Consider the following 13,985-nt stretch of genomic DNA (forward strand, 5'->3'; position numbering starts at 1 on the left):
ACCTCCTAGGGCACAGGTAGGTCACGTCCCAGGTAGAGGCAGTCAGGGTATGAAGGCCCCAGACATGCCATTTATGGTTGATTTTTAGGCATCAATGGAGTCATTCTTTCAAAACACACTGAATTAAACCACCTCATTGCTATTACCGTGTGTAAACATTTTTTACTCTTACTCTATAATAAATGTTGGAAGGGTGGTTGTAATATTGACTTGAAATAAGGAACCATCATCCTGAAAAGACTGAGGAAGACTGGCCTAGAACACAAAGAGGTTATTAATGCTTTTGAAAAATATACCACCTGAGCTTGAGTCAATAGCCAGTGAGGCAATTAATAAAGAGCAAGACTAACAATATATTTGTATTCTCTTTGTGTACAAAATGTAACTGAATAGACATAAAATCCATCCTACCATTGTCTTTCTCTTCCTGTGGTTGTGATGGAAAGGAGATGAATGGATTTAAGAGTGGTTTCCTATACAGTGGTAGTCTTGTACAGTATCCCATTAACATTACAGAATAGGATTGGTACTGCAATGAATTATCTAGACAAGAAGCTCTATAGATACTTCTCTATCAGTCATGCAGAGTATGTGACTAGACTTTCACATAAATTCACCAACTTTCCACAGAAAAGAAACATAAAATATGGCTACTCCTGTAAGTTCTTTCTCTAGGAAAGCTGATATCCTGAAGGTTTTAAAAACACCGATTTTGAGGAATGTAAAATGTTTTTTCATTAAGGCCTTTTATGCATTTATTTTGAGATGTTTAGTTTCTAATGTTACATTGCACTAAATCTCTCACTCTGTATTAGATTGTTGGGATGCATGCTGACAGCTGATTTTAGAGCAAATTGCTGCTAGAAAGGCAGGTTGCCTTCTCCTTGCAGCCCCAGTTGCATGCTTCCTTCCTCTCTTCATGTTGAAGCATCCTTTTGTGTGGTGAGCTGAGTTCAGTTAGCAACTTTTTTATTTTTCTGGCATTCCAGGTGGACCCTGGTTTGAGTGACAATTTATGTCACATCTGAGTAGATGGGTGCAAATCAAATCAAGTTTGCTCTATTCATATTCCGAGGTAGGCTATCAGGCATATGTAGTTACACTGTTTCCAAGCCAGAGTTGTATTCCAGCACAGATCTTTATCTGTTTGTACATACCTTGAATGGTTCACTCCCAACTAAGTTTTAAAGTTGTTTTAGAGTAACAAACATTAACTTTAGGGGGTTTGCCAAAATAAACACAAAATCAAACAGAAGCAGACCTTCCTGATAACTGGCCTGTACAGTACTGTTCAAATAGCTGAGGTACCTGCTGCTGCAAGTCCCAGCTCTGAAAGTCCAGGTGGGAAAGTACAAATGGGTTGTAATATGCATCACAAGGTAAAGCATTTCAGTTACAGGTGTGGAAAGAGTTGCAACAGTCACTCTATGCCTCAGTGTTTCAAGGACCTTAGAGTCTAATTCCCTCTTTACTGAAAAGACAGCTAAAAGAAGATAAAAACTATAGAGTTAAAATATTATTGGGATGCATAAACAAAGACATTCTGAGCTATTCTGAGCAACTTTATTGAATTTGGTCTGATGCATTGAACATTCCTTTGTCTATATTCCAAGTTTATTATTTCAAAAATGTTGTCAAATGCCGTTTACATTCAAGGACACACTTTTTTGTCTGTGAAGCAACACGAATCTTTGGAAAAAAAAAAAAAAAAAAAAAACAAACCAAACTAAGCACAGAGACAAATCTTTAGGAAAAAAAAAAAAAAGAAAAAGAAAAAAGTGCTATAAGTGGCCCAACCATAGATTATAAGAGGACCTGTTCAATGAACGCTGAGTTTTCCCCATACAAATACTAGCTTAATCTTCCATCAAGTTCTTTTCTGTGTTATTTTCACTTTCCATAAACTGCATTTTGCATGCTTTAAAGGTGATGACAAAGAAAAGAAAATCATATTTTAGAATCTCTGGGACGCAGGATTAATGTGTGGCTTAACCTCAGTTCCTTTGAATGGGCATTTATTGATCCTCACAATAACATAAAGAAGTGAATGATGGAGAATTCACTTACTCACTTTGTCTAGCTCACTTCTCTGGTGTGGTGGACTAAAAGGGATAGAGGCTAATGGTAGTGAGACTGTGAAAGTAATATATGAGACCTAAGAAACTTTTGTCATTTAACATATCAGTCATTCTTAGTTTCCTCTTACATTCTTACTTTTACAGTTTGCAACTTTAGGTGCACATATGTTAATTTAAAATGCAGAATTTGAATAAATTCACGCAAGAAAATTATGTGCTCACTTTACAAGGTCAAAAGCAATTTTTTTCCACTGACAACTCAGCTTGACCATGGTGGACATTTAAAATTCAATTTGTGTTCTTTCTGCCAAATCTAGTACATAAGCATCAGCAATAATGATTTGGAAGCCACATATCTCTACAGTTTTAGCTGTTATTCCTAATGTGACCGTAACTATAGCATCTTGGTAGAGTACTGATAGCCTTGTTAAAGATTCATGTTGTGCCTGGGACACAGCTCTGTTCTATAGCTACATCAGTGCTGCTGGGCTGACAAATATAGCATTGTTTTTCTCACTGCGGTGTGACTCACAAGCACATCTCACAGTAACAAGATAATACTTTTATAAAATAAGTTTCTGAGCACTGCAGGATGCAAAAATAGATAATTTGTGAAATAAAAATAACAATAAATGAAAAAGCAATATTTAAACAAACCATCTGTAAATGTCTGTCTCATTTAGTTTGTGTTACTGGAATTAGTAGCAATTACAAAATCTAAGATCAAATTGCTTTGAAAACAGCGATGCAAACTTCAATTTATGCTGCTGTAATAATTCAAAAGTTTTACAATCACTATTCACTACATGATCTTATTTGTCCTAATTTTATATAAGTCAACATCTTAACTCTTGGAAAGGATCTTGATTCACACAGGTGTGAGAACAGCAATGAACCCTTCTGTGCAAACACTGCAAGTGCAAATTCTGTGCTATGTCATGACCCACAGTGCCCTGTTGGCTACAGTGTGGGACATCACAGCTACTATTTCCAAAAGCAACTTCTGTACCCATCAAAGATGCCTGGACCATATTCTATTTCAGCCGAGCATCCAAAATCACAAGGCACCTTCATAAATGTGCCAAATGTTATGCCTCTTTCCTGACATTTCACTTGCAAGCTCCCCTATCATTTTTTCCCACTGGCCAGCTTCAAGTCGCATCTTGACCTGCCGGCTTGCTGAAAGAGCTTGAGCTGCAGTGCGTCTAAGCTACCACAGGAGCTTAAGAACTAAAGAATGCACCTGGCCATGTAGATTTTTGCTTCTCATTCTGCTGGTTTTTTTCTCTACAACCTCTTGAGCAACTGCAAGGAAAGAGGTGAGCAGTATAAACCATATTTAGTCCAAACTACATGTCCTCGATGTCCAGAACTAGTTTTAATCCAGAAAGGAATATTCTGCTACATTCACAGAGTTCTGCTCTGCTCTGAGATGCTGCAAACTCTCGTTGTTAACAGTGGGTGTGAAGAACAAAGGAAATACACACAGATCTTTCATGTGAGATATGCTAGAATATACACTTGAGGGTGTAAGGGGGGGCTTTGGTGAGAGAAGCCATAATAATAAAGACATCAAACAGCCCAGCAAACTTCAGCATCTCCACAGCTGCAACCCACGAAAGGCAGAGGCTGGTGCCATAGCGCTGCCCTCCCACGCCGTGCCACTGCAGGCAGATGTATTTCCCATCATGTGGGCCCACATTACTCCAGCTGTGTGCAGGCTCTAATCTGAACCACCAACCATCACCACCAGACATGGTTGATCTTCACACCTACTTCTAACCCTTAAGTAGCATTCCTGTCAACTGCCGCTTTTCCTATAGCTGGATGCAGACGCATGCGGTGCCACAGGCTGTGTGCAGTGTGTGCTGGCAGGCAGCAGCATCACTGCCAAGAGCCGACAGAACACAGTCTCAGATGGCCAGAGATTAAGGATCATGGATGTGGGGAAAGGGTATCATGGGCCACAGAGAGGTGGGTCAGGCATGTATCATGACTCTGTACTTAGTGCAGCAACGGCACATGGGTCTTAACTTGTTATAATTTCATTTTTTCCCCATTTTATTCTTTGAGAAGTGAGACTCTGAGATTAGCTTTATTTTGGGGCTGGCTCAGAATGGTATATCTCACACTTAGTGCAGACCCATTTTGATTGTCAAAAGCTGTGGCCTTATAACAGTTAAGCTGGTAATAAACTACTAACTTAAAGTGTTTTTCCCAATTAAAATAAAATCTACATTTGTTTTATAGAAATAAAAATGTCTTATAAATTTACTTCCTAATTATACCTTTAAAATACCAAATTCTTTCAAAAATCATTACAAGCCAGCTAAAGGGAGAGGTGAAAAACAGTTTTATCATAATTATGCAACTGTGAAGTTTTATAATAAAGAAGTATTTCAGAATTTCCATTTGTCTAAAGTGCCTTGAAGATTTCTCCACGGCTTTTTAATTGCACAATCAAAACCAAACACCTGTTTGAAATCAGAATACATTGAAACAAGAAAAAAAGACATGCATTTTTGACAGTGAGAATAATTAACTGCTGGAACAGGCTATCAAAGGATACAATACATTCTCATTCACCCTCTTTAAATCAAGAGTAGGTCCATTTTTAAAAGACAACGTATCTTATGCTGGGATTGTTATCTGAAGTTCCATGATCTGTGCTATGCAGGAGGTCATAATAATGATGGTCATTTTTTGTCAGAGATGTCAAAGAACATTTTGGCTCCTGGGACAGTCACATACCACATCCCTGAGCTCTGGCTCCTGTCAGCTGCCATCAGCCTGCAGTCTCTCTTTCCTGCAGATGAAACAGCAGCAAGTTTTAGAGGTATTTGTCCCCACTTGGTCTGCATCTCTCACTTATCTTATTACACCTCTCCATCTGGCCTTGAAATCACTTTACTTGTTAGAATAAAAATAATATAGTAATTGCTCTGAAAATGTTTTACAAAAGAAAATGTTATCCTTCATCTTTTATTAAGATGTAAGAGCCCAATTAAGAGTGAAATCTTTCATTGATTTCACTACCCTAATAAATTTAAAAATACAACTGTTACTTCTTAGACTTAAATATTTGGACCTTGTCGTGCCAAAAGGTGTTCAAACACTGAATTAAATGCTGTCCCAGGCATGAATAGCTTACATGCCTGCTGCAAAGCAATGAGCCAAATTCCACTCCAACGCAGACTTTTTCCCATTTCTACCCTCAGTATTTCCCACCCCTGCTGCGCTAAAACTGCTTTTCACTAATACTTTGAGTGAATTAATTCTATGCATCAATGTGAAATTTTTATCAGTTTCTTTAAATTGCAATTGTGTCATTGCAAAATGGCACAATGAAACTTACAATGTATACTTTTTGTTTATTTATATAAAGTCAATAAGATTTTACAAGCAAAACTAGGTGAAGAATTTGTCTAAAGTTCATATATTTCACATTGGGATCTGTGGAATAATTTGCTTGGGATGACTTTAAGCTTCTTCAGCCACATTCAATTCCTCAGCAACTTCAACATTACTCGGTCAATATATGAGCTATTTCTTCCTTTCCTCTAAGCAGATGTGGGTTCATTGTGCCATACTTTGTGCCAACCAAAGACCACTTTCCCATCGTAGGAAGTCAGAGTATTTCATCCCAGGGAGGGGTCACTGCTCATACCTGGCAGCGTGCTTAATCATTTTTGCCCAGCAGGAGAGCAGCCCCATGATGACCTGGAGTATGGGCTGACCAAGCCTCCACCTGCCTGCAACATACCAGTTAGACATACCTACAGTCACAGGACAGATTCTGCAGAAGCCTTTATGCCAGGAGGAGGAATTATAGGATGATTAATAAAGAGCTTTGACATTGATGTCAAATAGGAGGAAAAACATTGTGAAGACATCAAGGTGGGTATTTGAAGAGGGGTTGCAGTTTTTAATGATGTGGTTAGATAAGTTCTCCTTGAAATCTTCAGCATCAGTAGCACTGGAAGAGCTCCTGTCCTTTTAGAAGAGAAGCCATTCAATAGATATTGCAGGGTCAGGAGTTTGACTTCTCTGTTTTTGCCGTCACTTCTCTCTAGATTTGCCACAGTGGAGCTCTATCTGTTTGACTGCCAGCACCAGCCTATCTGGCATTTGTCTGCTTTGGGCCATGATTTGCTTACCACTTATGTAATAGTAATAAATTAAATAATCATATGGTTTTTATGTGCATCATGTGAGTAAAGTATCTGGCATATCTTTGTATAAATATACCTTTGTGCTAACCAGAAGTAAGAAAAGCCAGTCTCCATAATGTCGAATTGAATAGGAGTTCTTGTGGAATATGAACATTTAAAAGGACATAAGTATTAAAGAGCTGGGCACCTGAAAAGCAAGTTCTCTTAATTATAACTATGATGCCAGACAGGAGGCAAAATACTGTCAAAAAAGAAAGAAGGTAGGTATTGAAGGGCAACTGCAAGTTTTTATTACTAATTTAATTAAGAGTAACATTAAATTCTATTCCAAAATACTGTCTCTTCTCTGTCACTGAGGCTGGATAATGTTAGTCTATATTCAGTAAAGGTCTCAGGTGCTTAAAACAAGAATTAGGTGGAGCTGAGTTATGTAAAGCCAAAGTCATAATCCCGTGACTCATGATGGCTTTTCATTGTAAGGCAGGGTCCACAGCGTGCCCCAAGTTACGGTCTCCTGGACATTCCCATCAGCAGACCTGACATATACCTGATGATCTGATGCCCCTTCCTCTCAGTGACCCCAGAAAAGGAAATTCAGATGTACAGAGGAGTGGTGGGGCAGCCCAGTCTTCCCTAACCTGGAGTTTGGAGCAGGAAGCTCTCTGGTGGTAAGATTCTCCAGAGTACTGAAGCCTCTTTCCCACTGTGTAGACTCAGTTGTGGCTTCTACCTAATTCTGGATTTATTTAGATGTACCAGAGAGATGAGTCCATATTCAGTGAGTTTCTGAGATGTTATTCTGAAATATCTTATTTTCCATTGCATTGGATAGCAAACACAGAAGCCTTACTCAGAGCTCTGGGTTGCACTCCCAGATGGTGGGTACCTCAGCCCTTCACTGGGTGAAGCCCTGTGGACTGTGAAGAAAACTTGCCCACAACACTATGAGTGGCTTAAATATCCCATAGAACAAATAAACATGAAGACTGTGATGCCTAGTGCATAGCAAAATATGTAGCTTTGTATCCGCACAACATAACATGGTTTAGCACTAGTTTATTAAAAATACAATTAATGAGATCACAGCTGTCATGGATATAATTTATAATCAATGTTTATTGAATGTGTAAGTTCTTGACTTTTGTAGAATTAAAAGGAAAGTACACGGCAAGTCATGCTATTGCCTTATGCAGTATCAGACAACACACTTTTGAAAAATCACAGTGTTTGCTTCTCACTTGATATGTCTACACTAAAAGATGATGTACAACTACAGGTGTAAGTCTGTCCAGATCAGCTAGTCTAAAAGGTCGCAGCCGCAGTTGTTAGTGTTGAGTTTCTTGCACTGTATGTCTTGCAATATTTCATAATTTCAGTACAATAATAGCTTATTTAAACTTCTCTTTATACCAAATTATATATCATGTAACAACTAAAACAATGTATTACTGTACATGCAGTTTACCATGCACATTAGCATAAGATTGAAGGCAAGTGTCTGTGCTCCAGGACGTAGGTGGTTTAAGTGATTGGTAATGGTCACACAAGTGCGTGTACATGAAACATGGAAACAGCATCCCAGCAAAGCAGGCTGTTAGCATGTCCTGGGCACACCATCCAAACAATCTGCATTTATAGCAGCCTGCCCACCTCACCTGCAAGGCTAACAGTGGCAATGCCTTTGCCCCCAGGAATAAAGTCCTCAGTAATTGGCTTTGTATTACTGATGATTTTTATTTGGTTATTACCAATATATGAGGGGGAGAAATGAAAAGGCTTGTCTGAGTTTGGGCCCTTTCTTGGAGTGCATCATGTCTTAGAGAACAGTGATGAGTGATCACAAACTCAACCTGAACTTAGAAGAAGATAATTCTCCTATTTGTGAATCTCTTGCCTACTATGGAACAATGCAGTCACATGCTTGCTTGCTTGCTTTTTCCCTCTCTTTCTCTCTCTCTTCATTTCTTCTTTCTGTTTTGTAAGTTTTATTAGTAATTGTGCCATAATTCTACAAAAATACTGCATTATATAAAAGTATTAGACACTAAAATTACATCACAAAATTTGTAAAAGAATTCTAGTTAGTACTTAGAAGGTCCTTTTTTTCGGCAAATACTTTGATATGGATAAACCAGTAGTTTATCAACCAGTATTTCTCTTTCACACATAAACTCTTATAAAAGTCTGACTTCTGTCACCCCTAACATGAAATTATGATGGATACAAGACAAGCGCCCCTGTGGTTGCTAGCTCATTTCCCATAGGTTTGCCTAATTCTGAGGATGGTCAAAGCATTGCTTAGTGTGTCTAACTGTCCCAAGTCATTCAACAGCCTAGATCATTCAAGGAGGCAAGAAACATACATGAGAGGCCTCCTACCCTTGTCATCTATCAGTCATGGATCTTGGCTCATCCATAGCATGGAGGGACAGACAGACATTTGCTTGTATGAAGAAATAAGATGTTTCTGAGGAGCTTAATCAGGACTTTCCCCCAAACAGGTCACTGCTGTTGTATTTAAAGAGTTCAGGCTGCCCCTAATTGTCCCCAATTGCCCTGGGAGTAGTAAGTATTCCTCCCTAATAAAGGGGCCTTAATTAGTAAACTGGCTCTTTCACTGTCTATCCCTTGGCAGTTCTCATTGCATTTCAGAGACACCAGGGAAGTATGGAATTATGGAGCTGTCTTCTGTCCTCCCCTGGAGAAGACAGTGCCAGGAGCACAAGCAGTTGGCACACTCAGCCCCAGAAAGATCCCCTGGTGGAGAGGAGAAGAGAAGAAATTTCCACATAAATACAATCAGTATAGCGGCTCATATGAGTCTATATGTCCTACGATCTCCCTGCCATCACTTGTATGCAAGGCATGCTCATGCCCTGTGGTCCCTGGAAATCTGAATGTCCTCCTGCAGCCATGTATGATAAAAATAAATTAAAGAAGCTCCTAGGTGGCTCTGAACTATACTAGATGACACAGGGATTGCAGGAGCTTAATTATTTACAGATAGTTTTATATTTCTGCTCTAACAACCACAGGCTGACATGTACTGTTGTTTTCTCCTGATACACATAGATTCATGTCATTGGGGACTGACCTGCATGAATGGCCACAAGGCAGGTTCATGGCTCCAACTGGAGGCTGTCCCTCCCTGGAGGGCTAAAGTATCCTGAGAAGGAGCCTGTGTTTCTGGTCCTCAGAGCTATGCTCTAACCTTGAATCACTGAATATTAAGGTCAAGGGCAAGACATTCTCCACTATAATTCCATTAAGTGGTAACTGATAAGTTACAAAAAGAAGTTAGCATATACTTTAATTTTTACTGTTTTACATAGCTAATGCCATATTTGTGTTATCTGTCTAACTTACTCAGAACTTATTAAACTTTCACATCTCTAGAGAAGGCTGCTCTGAAACTTTCCAATTAGCCATTCTGTTTATTATTTATTCTCCACTCACCCACGAAATCTAGTTCTCACCTTTCCACCCACTTGTCCTAGTGCCACCCACACACATATGCACAAACACATCTCATATGTACTACCAAGTCATGCATACCTCACTTGTTAAATGACTCAGCTCACCTAGTTCATGCCTGCTCAGAATGCAGAAATTATCAGTTCCCTTCAACCTACCAACCCTGTTTCACAAATATTGTCCTCACTCAAGCACATGTAGTTTTGGTCAACAAATCTCCCCTGATACCCAGGGAAGACCAGAGCTCTGAATTACCACCTCAACTCTGAATCCTCATCAGCATCAAGAGCTCATAGATCAGCAAAGCATCCTGAGTCCCATCATTATCCAACTACCTCTATGATCTCCTTTGCAGACAGTGCTCTCAGAAGAGCTCCAAGTCTTAGAAAGCTCAGCTGAGATTCACAAAAGGATACAGTTGCCTGAAGTGGGACTGTGCTGAGATTTAAGCACCTCTGTAGGTGTAAGAGAGAAATCCACAAATTCCACCTATCTTTAGACATTTACACATTTTAACAGTCCAGTTCCTTGCTCTAGGCTATGTAGCTGAGCAGAACAATCCAATCCTGATCAGGAGAGGCCTGACCTTTAAGTACAGTTATAAGATCAAGCTCTTCAAAGATCACAGTGGGCTCAGCCATTGGAGATGTTACCCCTTTTCCTATGATACCTTCATGGCTAGAACAATTCTCCAGTCCTGGTTCATGAGGCACTGGTGTAGGCCTGCAAGAGTGATTTTACAAACTAAGGAAGAAGTTGACCTTACTGAGGAGACGTGAAGGTCTTGGTGTCAGTTTTATATTTTATCTATCTAGATTTTCACATAAAATGCACAAGTTGTTCTTGGAACAGGTTTTATATTCAAATATCCCCTCTTAGATGAATGTACCAATCTATGCTTTAAGTGGTTAAAATTTTCCTTTCTCCAGTCTCAAACCTCTGGGATTGTTTTCTGCAAAGTGTTCTGTTTCTGAAAGCAGCATTTTAGGTACCTCAGTGCACAAGAGGGCTGCAGGATATGAAACCTGATCTAATAAAAATGTGTCCCTGCAACCCAGCATTAAATATCTAATCCCTCTGACAGGGCAAGGGTATAAGACCCAACTCTGCCATCAGGGTTTCCAATTAGATAACTTTAGCAGCTCCCTATTCAACACATTGCCTATTTTGATTCTCATTCATTGGTTCAATGACTAGAGAGCTTAAGTGTTTTATTCAGGGGTGTAGATACCACTAGACACCTAAAATTTAGTATAGTGACTCTGAACATTACCATATTAACCTTCCTTTAGGGATCTAGTTCATACTCTGTCATCCTTAATTTTCATTTCTAACATTCAAGTAGACCTTTAAAGGCTGTGGCTTGTTTCTGTAGGCTATCTACTGTTGAGCCAAAAGTCACTAATGTATAAGAAGCAGCAAGCAATTAGCAACAACAAATATTTGGGGCATTAATGGTGTAGCCTGTTCTCACTATCTTATAGGGAGTTATCTGGATACGGAACTTCTTCCCACTCCTCTCCCTGCTGCCCTGAATATAGATTTAACTGAATTCAACAGATTATAGGTGCTGCAATATGAAAATTAATTTATTTGTTACATGTGTAGTTCAGATAATAGTCATGGGACATACCTCCCATGGTATGGGATGTATATACTTCATATACCTATAGTAATGCAAGCAAGCCTTTTTCTATTATATTATTTTTAATCTCTGTATCATATCAGAGTTGAGCCTTTCATGTCTGCGGGCCTGCCACATAGGATCACAACTTCTTTATGTTGCATAGCCTGAAGAAATAACTAGAAACTACTAGAAATGAAAATATTAACTAGAAATATGTTACCGAGGCCTAGTAGGCATGCTACATATGAATCATTGCAAAAATGCAACACATCACTTACTCCCTGAAGTAAATAAAAGCGAATATTTTGCCAATGTTATAAAGGTGTTTCTTCCATAGTACAAACAGAAGTAAGAGGATTTTAAAAAGATAGCTTATCAAATGATAAATAAAAAAGATAAAATTACTTGCTTTGTTGTTTTAAGTACATAAGTACTTAAAAGTTGAGGCACCTGTGTTCACAGATCAGTCTAGAGTCCTGTTTTGCAATCATAAAGTATGATATGCTGACTAAATATCTTAAATATAGAACATAAAATCCCATTCCAAATCTGAGAAATGCTAACAGTATTCCACTTGTATGTAGATGAAATATGCTTATTCTAACATTCAAATATTTACCCTAAATTCCAGCTCTGAATGACTGTACACGTTAAAATGGCAGACCCAGATGTTTAACCTGTTGAACACAGAAATACAGCTGTTTGGAGCTAGCTTTCTGTAGAGATTGAAGCAATTTAGCTAAATTTTAGCTGATATTTAGCAACTGGTTTAAATATATTACGACACACACTAAAAGCCCACTAATTTTTAATGAATGTTTGTATTAATAGATACTCTCTATTTATCCCCTGCATTCTTTTTGCAGGTCATATTGACTCTCCTGGGCTCTTTGTAACATTTTTCTGCTGTTCTCCAGAGACTGATTCAATCCAATATCATTCTTCCACCCACAGTCCCAGGCCTATCAATTATCCCTGACCCCTTTTCTTGCTGTGCAATCAGCTGAGCTGAATCTTGACAACCAACCAAATATTTGGGGTTGAAATAAATGAGAGAAACCACTTTCAACTTGCACATTACATACAGAGGTCCACCACACGAAGGTTCCCATAGGTCCAGGATGTCATGGCTCCCAGGTAAAAGAGCAAAAGATTCCTCAAAGTGCACACCACTTGGAGTCCCCAAGAATCAATAAAAAATGCAACCAGGCTTTCTCACTTCCATGGTGGCTGAACTGCTCAGCTCTGCTTGCAATAAGGTCTATGTCCAAGATATTTAAAGTTATTTAACATTCAGCTGCTTAAGCATTTGAACTACATGTGATTTAGATTTCTCTAAGAAATACACATTACATGTCTTTTTTAGGACCAACGGTCTGAGAGAAGAAAACTCCCCTGGGATGTGAGCTGCAAATGAAAGTCTCTACTCTCAAATGGAAAACAAAGTAGCTATTATTTTCAGGAGAGAACCACTTTCAGCTTAACCCAGTTGAGAAAGTAGGAACCCGCCTAGGCACAGAGGTAGTTCCAAGCCCTGTGGACCAGAATCCTCCTGACAACAATAGTAGTCCAATGATTAAAGTACAACCTGCTGGATGGAAGGCCCAGGTTTGGTAAAGCTGAAGATATTCAAACATGGGTTTGAATCCCATGGTTTCGTGAATAGAGCACTTACCTAATAGGACAGGGACCTGGGGTTTGGTCCTTGCTCTGAATGTTATGAATTTTGCTTTAAACAGTTATAGGGTAAGTTAGATTAAGAAGGCTTTGAAGTGGGAACTGAATCTAAAGATTCTTATTCCTGGAATGGTGGTTTTAACTATTAGACTAAAATGTGTCTCATGTGCTTGTTCTCTCTCACCCCAGGAGCCTGGTACTTGACTACATGGTGACAGTTTCAGCAGGACAGATTCAGGGTGCTTTCCTCACCTTTTTAGATCTCTAACTGAGGACCTTGATCTTGTCAGAATATATTAGACACTACTTGAGAGCTTCCACTGTACTGGGAAGCAAAGCAATACCTGACATCTCTATCCCAGTGAGGTTGAAATTATGAACCACTTAGACCAGGGACTTGTCACACTGCAGAGAGTGAACCACCAAAAGTAAGGGAATGTCATGCTTTTTAAAAAGTACCTATAATCATCATGAAAAGGCTAGGTACTTTTGGCATTTGTGGTCTCCAGGTAAAGAAGGGTTTGTGATCATTGAGACTTATACAGATTCAACCTCAATCCTGCTTTAAGTCTAAGCCTAAGCTTTTTATTGTATCTAGCTCCTAATGCCTATTGAATGAAATTCTTTCTCAATGAACATTTTGCTCTAACATACCTTTGAACATCTGGACACAGCCTTCTGTGTCACTCCTTAATGCCTCTAGCCCATCACTATAACTCACTCATGGATTGCTGTCAAAAGTTGTCCAGGTATCCAGTCATCAGCCTGCACATCAGCAATAGATTACCCACACACTTGCCCACCCCACTGAAAGCACCGCTCCCACAATGCTCCGAAGTTTTGCCCTCCTGAAGAACAGGAATGCCAAGATTTCTCCTGTAGCAGTCTCCTAATATCCTGAAACATGTGAATCAGTTTTAAATGGATTTTAAAAGATTTATTTCAGACCTAAGATAA

Source organism: Strix aluco, chromosome 5 (genome assembly GCF_031877795.1).
Source record: "Strix aluco isolate bStrAlu1 chromosome 5, bStrAlu1.hap1, whole genome shotgun sequence".
Classification (NCBI taxonomy): Eukaryota; Metazoa; Chordata; class Aves; order Strigiformes; family Strigidae; genus Strix; species Strix aluco.